Source organism: Octopus bimaculoides, chromosome 6 (genome assembly GCF_046866305.1).
Source record: "Octopus bimaculoides isolate indiv1 chromosome 6, ASM4686630v1, whole genome shotgun sequence".
Lineage (NCBI taxonomy): Eukaryota > Metazoa > Mollusca > Cephalopoda > Octopoda > Octopodidae > Octopus > Octopus bimaculoides.
This window is the reverse complement of record NC_142933.1, coordinates 11,748,824-11,761,630: the sequence shown is the minus strand read 5'-3', so window position 1 is coordinate 11,761,630 and position 12,807 is coordinate 11,748,824. Positions and strand designations below refer to the sequence as shown.

Genomic DNA, 12,807 nt, shown 5'->3' with positions numbered 1-12,807 from the left:
CTGTAACAGCTCATGCATTTGGACTGACTGTCAGCATCAAAATGACAAGCTTTATTCTAACCAAAACCTGGGTAGAACATACTCAAGATTCAAACGTTATGATTGACAAGTCACTCAAATGGATCAGGTCATATCTTAGAAGCACGGTAAACTTTAAGAGTTGGCACTCCGTCGCTTACGACGTCGAGGGTTCCAGTTGATTCGATCAACGGAACAGCCTGCTCGTGAAATTAACGTGCAAGTAGCTGAGCATTCCACAGACACGTGTACCCTTAACGTAGTTCTCGGGGATATTCAGCGTGACAAGGCTTACCCTTTGAATTACAGGCACAACAGAAACAGGAAGTAAGAGTGAGAGAAAGTTGTGGTGAAAGAGTACAGCAGGGTTCGCCACCATCCCCTGCCGGAGCCTCGTGGAGCTTTAGGTGTTTTCGCTCAATAAATACACTCACAACGCTCGGTCTGGGAATCGAAACCGCGATCCTATGACCGCGGGTCCGCTGCCCTAACTACTAGGCCATTGCACCTCCACAAACTTTAAGAATACTCTTGACGAAATCAATGTTTGAATATCTATGACTACGAATGCTTTTGGAAAACCTTCCAGTCGTTCGTGGGATGAGCACGGTGTCACTTTGAAAATTCAAATGTGTATACAAATGTATTTTAAGCACACTCTTGTGTAGGACAGAATAATGGACTCCCTACTACAGACATATAAACTCAAACCTTTCACATGTGCTGTTTGCGCAATATCTGCAACATAAACTGGCAAGATAAGATATCAAAAACTTAGAAAAATGTGATGTCTCCAGTGTCCGAAGCATGCCGCTGCGAATTCAGTGCAGATAGGTGGGACATGTTGTTCGAATGAAAGATGACCGCATTCCAAAAATTCTTTTGTATGGCAAAGTAGAAAACACCGCGGTAAGGGAAGACCCGTCTTAGGATACAGGAATAGTTGAAGCAATCATTATAATCGCTGCAGCTTAATTTGAAATCTTGGGAAAGTCATTGCCTTGATCGACGTGCATGGCGTAAAATGTGTCAGAACAATGTGTCAAAACAATTTGAGTTGAAGAAACAGAACAATAGAATAATTAGATCCTGCAATTAACAGACACATTTGCCCAATCTCAGACAAAATCAAAATCATCATTGTCCCCATAGCTACTTCATAACAAAATCCACCCTGGGACTCAAATTACATTCATGCATCCATCGCAAATACTCGTAGCTTCTTTTGTTCTTTTCTTTGTCTCATTATTTTTAAATCCTTTTCTTCAAACTCTCATACATCGAAATCGACGGAAGTGACCATTATTCATTGTATGTATGTAGGTAGGTAGTGTGCTGTTCTATGATGGTAAGATCAACAAAAATGTACTCCATCTGGTGAGTGATAAATGTTATTTAATACACACTATACATATTTGTTTATGAGCTGCTAATAGTTTCATGCGATGAAAGAGCCCGAGGATTGCAATAAGGCACCAGACGTGTTATAAAAAGTTGTTTTCTCATCGCATGAAATTATTAGTAGCTACAAAATATATATATATATTTATATATATATATTTATATATATATATATATATATATATATATATATATATATATATACTGTGTGTGTATATATATATATATATATATATATATACTGTATTTATGTATTTATTAACTTGTGTGCGAGAGAGAGAGAGAATGCGCGTGGCCTAGAGGTTAGGGTATTGCAATCACGATCTCGCGATTGTGGTTTCAATTCCTAGAACGGATGGTGCATCGTGTTCTTGAGCAAAACACTTCATTCCAACGTTGCTCTCTGATCACTTCGACATATATACGCTGGGGAGCCAATTATATACTATGGGGATTTACCTCCCTTATCTCAGTCATTAAGATAGTGACATGTGGTTATTTGAGTTGTTTTAACCTTTATTTCTAGCAATAGTGCTGCTAATCAGAACCCTTTGTCACTATATATATATATAATATATTACACGACGAGCTTCTAGATAGTCACGTCTACCAAATACATTCACAAAGCACCGGTCGTGGTCGGTTCGAGGTTAAAGTAGAAGACACTTGTCCAAGATACCCCCAGTAGCACTGAACTAAAAACTACGAAGCTGTAAAGCGAACTTCACAGCGTGCCCTTGTTTTCGGTGTCGTCAAGGAATTTCTCAAACTTTGTTCTCTCTCTGTCTATCTATCGCCCTTTATCTATATATGTATAAATATATAATTAGAGGATAAAATCATTAAAATTATTGAGTTTTATCAATGACCGGCATATAAAAACCTTTTAGGTAAAATACATTTATATAGATATATTACCGTATAGGCTTCAATTATACTTAAGGGCACAAAAAACTATTATGCCTATATACTGAAAGAACGCGCCGAATACGTCCTTCCACTTGAAATGTTCACTCCAGAGTTAAATTCTGCTCCGGCACAGAATAAAGAATTCAATTTTAGAAGAAAAATCAAGAGATGTGGTTCTGTGTCGCGTTGAATCTCCTTGAGAACTACGTTAAGGGTACACATGTCTGTAGAATGCTCATCTATTTGCACTTTAATTTCATGAGCAGACTGTTCCGTTGATCGGATCAAATGGAACACTTACCGTAACCGACGAGTCCCCGACATGGACGGATGTACGTACAGACAGAGACACATACATACGTTTGTGCGTGTGTGTGTGTGTGTGTGTGTGTTCGCCACCACTTGACAGCCGGTATTGGTTTGTTTACACCCCCTTTACCTAGCGGTTCGGCAAAATAGAACGATAGACTGATTACCACATATATGGCGGCGAGCTGGCAGAAACGTTAGCACGCCGGGCGAAATGCTTAGCAGTATTTCGTCTGTCGTTACGTTCTGAGTTCATATTCCACCGAGGTCGACTTTGCCTTTCATCCTTTCGGGGTCGATAAATAAAGTACCAGTTACACACTGGGGTCGATGTAATCGACTTAATCCTTGTATCTGTCCTTGTTTGTCCCTTCTATGTTTAGCCCCTTGTAGGCAAAGAATGATTACCACATTTACAAAAGTGAGCTGTGTTGATTTGTTAGATTAAACCCCGCTCCAGGTCAATGCCCAAACATTCCGGCCTTTCAGTTTCTGCTTTTACATACATCACAATGTTTGTCTTTCGAATTATTAATAGATTTTTTTTTTTTTATCATACGTCTGCGAAAGATCGGTTGAAATAAAAACATACGGCCTCAATTAACTCTATTTTAAAAGAAAATACTTTTGTGGGTCATAGCCACACGACGCTCAACCTGTCTGATTACTTTGCAGCCAAACAATATTTCGGAAGTTAAAATTTCTTATATATATATATATATATATATATAAACACGACTATATTCAACGAACAGGTGAACTAATGTAACAAAGCTGGAATCAATGTTCTGTGTAACATTCATATTCTAGGTGAGCCGTATAAAATACCAATGCCGAGTCACAGTAATGTTAATTGTCATCCTCTTTAATTACGATTCTTTCCTTCATATCAATCCACCTACTTATACCCCCGTCCCATTCGGCAGTTTTCGCATTAATTTATTGTCCCTCAACACACATTTTTTTTAATGTAGGTCAAGTACAGAGACATACTTAAATATTATTATTAAATACTGATTATAAATATATACATATATGACCTACATATGAGTTTCGCATTTAATGCTGCTGTTGGTACTTTCTTAATTTTGTTCACCGCATATTTCAACATATATATATATATATATATTCAACGAACAGGTGAACTAATTTAACAATGCTGGAATCAATGTTCTGTGTAACATTCATATTCTAGGTGCACCTTGTTTACCATTTTTGTCCTTGTTCTTTTGCCACGTCATGTACCCAGTTATGTATCTATATGTACATGTGGATGAACGTACATACATACATGTACATATACTCATATATTGCTTATATATATATATATATATATATATATATATATATACATACATACACACACACATGCAGGGTCGGCCAAAAGTCACTTAATATTCAATTTTATCTATTCAATCCAATTATGAATGTTTAATAATAAATGCTGCGAGTTAAAAAACAAAATCACGGTTTTTTCTTTTTTTATATATTTCCTTCAACATTTGTCTGTTTATTAACGAAGTCTCATTCAGTTGTTAAACATAAATTTTGAAATTAAGTGCCTATTATTTACTGTCAAATGACTTTTGGCCAAACCTCTCTCTTATATATATATATATATATATATAAGGTTTAGAGGTGATGCACAGGTATTATTATTAGAAAAAATAAGGTACTCAGAGATCTGGATGGTTGTACATTTACAGATTTTTTATTAATGTCACATGTTTTTATAATCATATATATTAGCGCTTTCATCTACCCTAATAGATTCTTCAGATTAAATTTTTTTTTAAGGGATTCGTCTCTCTTTATAATATTCAGTGTGTAGGGGAGGAGAGTTTTTATCTCTCTCTCTCCACCCCTACACACTCAATACTATAAAAAGAGACGAATCCTTTCAAAAAAATTTAAACCTGAAGAATCTGTTAGAGTAGATGAAAGCGCTAATATATATGATTTATAAAAACATGTAACATATTAATAAAAATCTCTAAATATATAACCATCCAGATCTTTGAGAACCTTATTTTTTCTAATATATATATATATATATATATATATATATATATATGGAGTATCCTATGTGTGGACAAACAGTGTGTGACGACAAAAGAGATAGACTTTAATATCGTTGGAAATATTAAATGAATCAATTTATGGAGATTCACAAGCAGGACTAAGTTTCTATTTCAATGTATGTTTCTGTGTGTGCGTGTGTTTCTTCTGTCATGCAGTGCAAATTATACAAATAAATGTGCAGCAACGATTACGTATGTGACTCCAGTTGACAAGGTTGCGTGTTGGACTCCAGACGCGGTCTTGCAAGACTCGTTTTAGGCGCAGCGTGGCAGTATGTTTAAGATTGTTTTGATACCACGTGTTTTCCGCTACAGTCCTACTGCGCTTCAGGCCTACTTGTTCAAGTGTCTTGTACTATAGCCCCGAGTAGACCAGTGCCTCATGAGTGAATATACTAGACGGAAACTGCATGACATTCCGCCATATACATACATGCTTTCATATATACATGCATAACAAGCACGTGTCATGAGTAATTTCTCAGGGTAGACAGTTAGTGACGTTTATTTAGTAAAACACAAATAAATAAGCGAAACACAAGCGCGTGACTGTGTTGGAGGCAGATTTACTTCTGCCTTTAAAGCGCGTAAAGAAAACGTTGTTGTTGGAGTGTACGCAGCACGTGTACTACAGCAGTGCTATGCGTAGTTTTAATACTGAGATTGAAAGGTAGGGGGCGAATTATGCCTACATATCTACAAAAAAATATAATTTTGCATTTTATGCAGAGTAATCATAGCAACCTTCATAATTTTATTGAATTAGATGCATATTTTGCCATAAAAGGAAAGTCTTACTTTCGATTTATTTCATTCAGAGTAGGCACTGCCTACCTTACCTACCCAGGCGGCACGTCCCTGATGCATACATGCATACAAACATACATACATACACACATGTTTGTGGGTTTTGTGTTTGGGTTTGTCTCCACCACCACCACTTGACAACTAGAGTCATTTTGCTTATATCTTCGTAACTTGGCAGTTCGGCAAAAGTGTCCGATAGAATAAGTACCATGCTTTTAGAAAAAAAATCCTAAGTAATGTTGATTTGTTCGATTAAAGCCATCAGGGCAATACTACAGCATGACTGGAGTCAAATTTCTGCTCTGGCTTAACCACATGGTTCCGAGTTCTGTCCTACTGCGTGGAACCTTGGGCAAGTGTCTTCTACTATAGTCCTAGGTCAACCAAAGCCTTGTGAATGGATTTAGTAGACGAAAACTGAAGGAAGCCCGACTTATACATATGTATATAAGATAGATGGATGGATGTGTGTCCCACCATCGCTTGACAACCGGGGATGGTAATTTAGCGGTTCGGCAAAAAGAGACGGATAGAACAAGTACCAGGCTTACAAAGAATAAGCGCTGGGGTCGATTTGTTCGACTAAAATGGCTGTGCTCCAGCATCGCCACAGTCAAATGACAAACAAGTAAAAGAATAAAAAAATGTACATAAAAGAATGTACATAAAAGAATCTCTCTCTCTCTCCACCCCTCTCCCTTCTCTCTCGCTCAATTTTAATAGTTTTTCCTCGTTTCTCTTATCATACGACTTACAGATGCAGAAAAATATGGCTACAGTTTTTCTTTTACTTGTTTCAGTCATTTGACTGCGGTCATGCTGGAGCACCACATTTAGTCGAACAAATCGACCCCAGGCCTTTATTCGTTGTAAGCCTAGTACTTATTCTATCGGCCACCTTTGCGTAAACACACCAACATCGGTTGTCAAGCAATGCTGAATGAACAAACACAGACAAATATTATATATATATATATATATATATATATATATACACACACACACACACACACACGACGGCTTTATAGACAGACAGACAGACAGACAGACACAGATAGATAGATAGATAGATAGATAGATAGATAGATAGATAAGACGAGCTTCTTTCAGTTTCCGTCTATCAAATCTACTCAAGGCTTTGGTCGGCCCGAGGCTATAGTAGAAGACATCTGCCCAAGGTGCTTCGCAGTGGGACTGAACTCGGAACCATGTGATTGGGAAGGACGTTCTTACCACACAGCCACCCCTGTGCCTATATCGTTACGAATATCCCTTTAGTAATATCTCACGAAAAAGAATTATCAGTGTCATGGTAGAAAATAAACGATATTGCATTTTGGTCGAGTCAGCTCTTTGCTACTCTGAATTTGAACTATAAACACACAAGATCTTCAGGCAAGCAGAGTCCCAGATCTTGCCTGAAGATCTGGTGTACCTGCAAGTAAAACTCAGAGTAGCAAACGGCTGACTCAACCAAAATGATGCGCGCGTGTGTACGTGATGCGTGCGCATTTGAGTGAGTGAGGGAAGGAGGGAATGAGTGTATTCGTATTTGCCTCCGCCACGCTTGACAGCTGTTGGTCTGCTTACGTATATGTAATATAGCGGTTCGGTATACGAGTCCGATAAAATAAGCGCCAAATTTTTAAAAATAAATATTAGGACCGATCTGTTCGATAAACCCTCCAAGGCGGTGCCCCAGCATGGCCGCATTCCTGTGAAGATAGTAAATAGACGCAGAAGTAATGGATAAAAAAAAATCTCTTCATAATCACGAAGTTCCTGGTTTGATCTCACAGCGTAACCAATCACAGAGTAACTTGTGCCATTTCTTCCACAAATCTCAGATCTGTAGGTAGTCATGAGTGGTACTCTTTCTCCTTTGATGGAGCCATAAAAATATCGAAGTTTAGTAAAATCAATGAAGCAGTTTAGAAAGAGAATGACCAATAACAGGGCAATATATTGGACATGGGTAGGAGACGCTTTGGCACAGCCTCAACAAATATATATTACTAAATAAAAATTAACAAAGCACTCATTGTATGGTTGTAGATCATATGCCGCCCACCTATAGATTCATAGGTGACGCAAAATGGGTGAAAACGCCTGGATTGTAGATTATATTAAAGCGGAAAACTGGAAGAATAGTTAACATGTCAGATAAAATGCTTAGCGGCATTTCTTCTGGCTTTTTACGTTCTGAGTTCGAATCCTACCGAAGTCAGCTTTTGCGTTTCATTCCTTCAGGGCCGATAAAATAAAGTACCAATTGGGTTTTTGGGTTGATGTAATCGACTTGTCCCCTCTTCTCAAAAACTGTTGGTCTTCAATCCCGCAACGGACCGGCTTCCCTTTCAGGGAAGAATGTTGTAGTTTTGGCCACCTATATGCCACGGAAACCTGGTAACTGGTGGTCCGAGCCCTAAGGCTCAAGAAAAAATGGATTATAAGCACAGATATTGCTAGTGTCATTAAGAATGCCGCTCTGCAATCAAGTGGCTTTGGGTTCAATCTCATTGCGCGGCACCTTGCGCAAGTGTTTTTATCGTAGCCCTCGGCTGACCAATGCCTTTGTGGATTTGGCAGACGAAAATTGTGCGGTTGACCATCATATATATATATATATATATATACGTGTGCATGTATATGTATGTATGCGTGTATATATAGGCATTTGCATATATGTATTTATATATGTTCAATTGTACGTGTATATGTGTGTGTGCATGTGTGTGTGTTTTGAGAACAGGTGTTGGTTTCTTTATGTCTCTGTAACCAGTGATTCGGCAAAAGGAACAGCTAAAGTAAATATCACACTTCAAGTAAAAAAAAAAAAAAAAAAATTACTGAAGTTAATTTATTTAATTGAAGCCATTCAAAGCAGTGCTCCAGCATGGCCACAGTCAAATGACTGAAACGTGTAAAAGCTGGTGGGTATTCACAGGCAAGTACCGTTGCTAGGAAATAAGTAAGAGATAAGGTTAGGATAATTTGTCTAACCTGTCAGAGGGGAATAAGTATTGCATATTATAAGACAGTTATTAAGGAGAGAAATCCAGTTGACCTCGCGATTGAGGGTCAGGCCCATTGGTTCTTATTTTTATTACTGGGGTTCTATAAGAACATGGCCGTCTGGTTAAGCGGATTCGCAGTCACGAATTTCCAGAATCGGAACAACTGTTTCGTACCTTCAGTAAGTGTCCGCAATAACTTCAAGACTAAGACTTATAAATGGCTATAACACCACTTTTTTCTCTCTACTTCTCTCTTTGGTCACCCTATCTATATACATACCTACAGGAACACACACTATATATATATACATATATATATATATATACACACACACACACACACATACCATAAATCCTCGAGTATAATTCGCATTTTTTTCCCAAAAATTTAAAGATCAAAATCCCTAGTGCGTACTATATACGAGGTTAAAAATCTAAAATATTTTCTAAGCAATGTCCGAGTCTCTATTTGCTGTCCGGCAATGATTGTTCAGACACACTTTGTGATGTCGGGCGCGAAAATACCTTAAGCTATATATATTTTTCACTGACGTTATTACTGTTATTTCTTTATTTTCTGCAAATTGCACAAAAAAGCTACACGTTTGCATTATGTTAGATATACAATAATAATAATAAAGGACGTTACCGTATATATGTTTACAAATCAAGGACGTTATACCGACCTCCTTGACTCAAGTTAGAGAAGGGGTGCGTATTGTACACAAGGTTTAGGTTTTTCAGAGGTACAGCCCCCTAAAACTCCCCTGCGTATTATACTCAAGGGCGGACTATACTCGAGGATTTACGGTGTGTATATATATATATATATATATATATATATATATATATATATATATATATGTGTGTGTGTTTATGTGTATATATATATATATATATATATATATATATGATGGTTGCTGAAAAGCTCCTGGTTTTGGGTAAAAAGAAATACTGGAAGATCAGTCATGATTTTATTCAGTATGTTCCCCTCTCCGATTTATACACTTATCGCAACAGTCCTTCAGTTTTTCTGAGCACTGTAAATGAACTCGGAATGTTGGGCCTCCAACCAGGCCTTTCGCGACACCCTTAAAGCCCCTTCATGTTTCTTTTGCTTTTTTTATTTAGTTATTTATTCTTTAAGAACAGTAACATCATCCTTTATAGGACTGCCACATTTTATTGGCATATAAACATTACTTTCCGGTAGTGTTACTGTCTATCTCTCGCTCGCTCAGAGATTTAAAACTAGTTTTTCTCTATACGAGATCTGTGACTGTGTGTCGCTTAAGAAATATATAGTATTTGCAAGTGGAGAGAGCTTTAGTCACTAGCTTGTGGTTGTCTCACAATGAGGACAGATAACGTCCAGAAAACTAGGTCTGTGCGTATCCCACGTAAGGCTAGAGGTGGGAGCGATGACCGTCCTTGCAAATGCTATACGGACACAAACTGTGTCGACAGCCAGCTGGAAAAGATGTTTCCTGGGGCTAAAACAACAGTAACATCGTTCTAATGGCATATAAATATGATTATCTTGTACTGTTACTGTATATCTCTCGCTCTATACTACTTTAAAAACTGGTGATGTCTGAGACGTTTTGGCGCTGCCATTTTGGCGCTACCGTTGTGGCGCTGCCGCTTTGGCGTCGCTGACGAGACGCCGATCTATTTGGTATCAGACGTTTTACTGTTACTCTCGTTTTCGCCTTAGCTCTTTTTCTTTCTCTTTCAATTTCTCTCTCTCCGGACTTAAAATGAATACTGGGATCAATTTGTTCCATTGTTCAACCCTTTATGGTGATGCCCCAGTAAGGCCGCTTTCTAAAGACTGAAGCAAAAAAAATAATAATGTGTGTATGGGTGTGTGTACACACGTACACTCAGATAAAAGACCACAGATGCAGTCTAAAATCTACGATAGCTGTTTCAGTAGAATTTTATTGATGTATTCATAAATTACGTCGTAACATACAGTCCATCATCTTCAGGCAGGTATATAAACAGGGGAGATAATACTCTAATGGCGATAAAACCAATCAACATGCTGGAAAAGTGGAACTTTAAAGATTAAATTTGAATTTATAGAGGAATTAAGAGTGGCTTCTAATTTCTCTATAAATTCGGACAGGCGTGGCAAGACGCTTGCTTCCAAACCACACGGTTCCGGATTTAGTCCCACTGCATGGCACCTTGAGCAAGTGTCTTCTACTATAGCTTCAGCCGACCAAAGCCTTGTAAGTGGGTTTGGTAGACGGAAACTAAAAGAAGCTCGTCGTATGTTCATGTGCGTGTTTGTCCCCCATTACTACCTGACAATAGATATTGGTGTGTTTACGTCTCAGTAAATTAGCGGTTCGACAAAAGAGACTGATAGGATAGTACTAGGCTTTAAAAGAAAAACGAGTGGTCGATTTATTCGATTAAAACCCTCCAAGGTGGTGCTCTAGCATGGCCGCAGTCAAATGATTAAAATAAGTTAAAAGACCGACAAACAGAGACCGACGGACAGATACAAACAGACAGATACACGCAGGTAGATACACGCAGGTAGATACAAACAGGTAGATACAAACAGGTAGACAGATATACTCCACCTTGCTTCTGTGAAACCCACTTTCGTTGACTTCCGGATATTCGTACAAACTTTTCCTTGCAGAGACTCAGTTTGTGAAATATTCCACCTTTAAAAGAAAAAGTATTATTATTTTGATTGATATTATAATTTTTATTCTTTCTATTACTGCTCTTCTTTATATTTTAATACGGCGAGATTTGCAGAATTATCATCATCATCATCATCATCATCATTATTATTATTATTATTTGATGAAAGGCAAAGTTGACTTTGTTTCTCACCCTTCCGGGGCGGCCGATAAATTAAGTATCAGTGAAACTCTGGGGTCGATATAATCGACTTATCCCCTCCCCTCAAATTATTATTATTATTATTATTATTATTATGGCGGCGATTTGACAGAAACGTTAGCACGCCGGGTGGAATGCTCAGCAGTATTTCGTCTGCCGTTACGTTCTGAGTTCAAATTCCGCCGCGGTCAACTTCGCCTTTCATCCTTTCGGGGTCGATAAATTAAGTATCAGTTATGCACTGGGGTCGGTTTAATCGACTTAATCCCTTTGTTTGTCCCTTCTATGTTCAACCCCTTGTGGGCAATAAAGAAATAAGAAACGTTAGCACGCCGGGCGAAATGCTTAGCAGTATATCGTCCGACTTGACGTCCTAAGTTCAAATTCCGCCGAGGTCTACTTTGCGTTTCATCCTTTCGGGGTCGTTAAATTAAGTACCAGTTATGTACTAGTTCGATCTAATCGACTGGCCCTTCCCCAAAAATTTCAGGCCTTGTGTCTAGAGTAGAAAAGATTATTAATATCATTAAGGCGGTGAGCTGGCAGAATCGTTTGCAAGCAGGGCGAAATGCTTAGCGGCATTTCATCCGTCTTCACTTCCTGAGTTCAAATTCCGCCGAGGTTACCTTTGCCTTTCGGGATCGATAGATTAAGTACCAGTTGAATAATGAGGTTGATGTAATCGGCTTAACCCGTCTCCCAAAATTGCTAGCCTTGTGTCTAAATTTGAAACAATTAATATTAATGTAACGCGGCCAGTGGCAGAATCGCCAGTCACCGGACAAAATGCTTAACCAGAGACTCGACTGGGAACGACCTTGCCTTTCATTCTTCGGGGTTAGTAAGTACCAATTGGTACTGCATTCGACTGGCTTCTTCTTTAAAATTTCAAGCTTTGTGCAAGAGCAGAAAAGGCTAACTTATTCTTTGTGAAATCTAAGGGACATCAAATAACACATGCACAGACACCACGACCTGTTTCAATTAAAGCTACACACGGTTTTATATATGTACTTGCATTCATAAGTGTGTGTACACGTCAACACATACAAGATATTATACTAAAACAGTGGTTCCCTACCGTTTTATTTAAATAAGTTTTCCTACTGACTTTCAAAAAACAAAAAAAAACATTACATTCAAATTACGATGAACGTAAACAAACAAACGAAGTCTGCTTTTAGAAGCGTTGAGATGTCTTAGAAAGTTAAAGAAGCGATTTTAAATTCTCAAACGCAGAATAATGCTAATAATATAGCCTAAACAGGATAAGCTACTCCTATTTTGCAGAAAAAAGTGTTGGCGGCCGGCTATGAGACTCGAATTCATACCTCCGTGATTACGCGTTGCGGTACTTTAAACCATTAAGCTAAACCGCCCTCACCACAACTCAT

The 12,807-nt window shown here is 38.1% G+C and overlaps 1 protein-coding gene across 6 annotated transcripts in view; it reads right to left on the bottom strand.

The window, feature by feature from the left end:
• LOC106875703 (N-acetylglucosamine transporter UNC93A) overlaps positions 1 to 12,807 on the bottom strand; it is a 70,807-nt gene that overhangs the window by 15,647 nt on the left and 42,353 nt on the right. For 3 of the 6 annotated variants that reach the window (XM_089353448.1, XM_089353446.1, XM_089353449.1), the window contains exon 2: positions 11,143 to 11,229. The exons of the other annotated variants lie outside the window; for them this stretch is intronic. The gene's annotated coding sequence lies outside the window, so the exon portion shown is untranslated. The remainder of the gene's footprint in view (positions 1 to 11,142; positions 11,230 to 12,807) is intronic. 6 annotated transcript variants of the gene reach the window in all.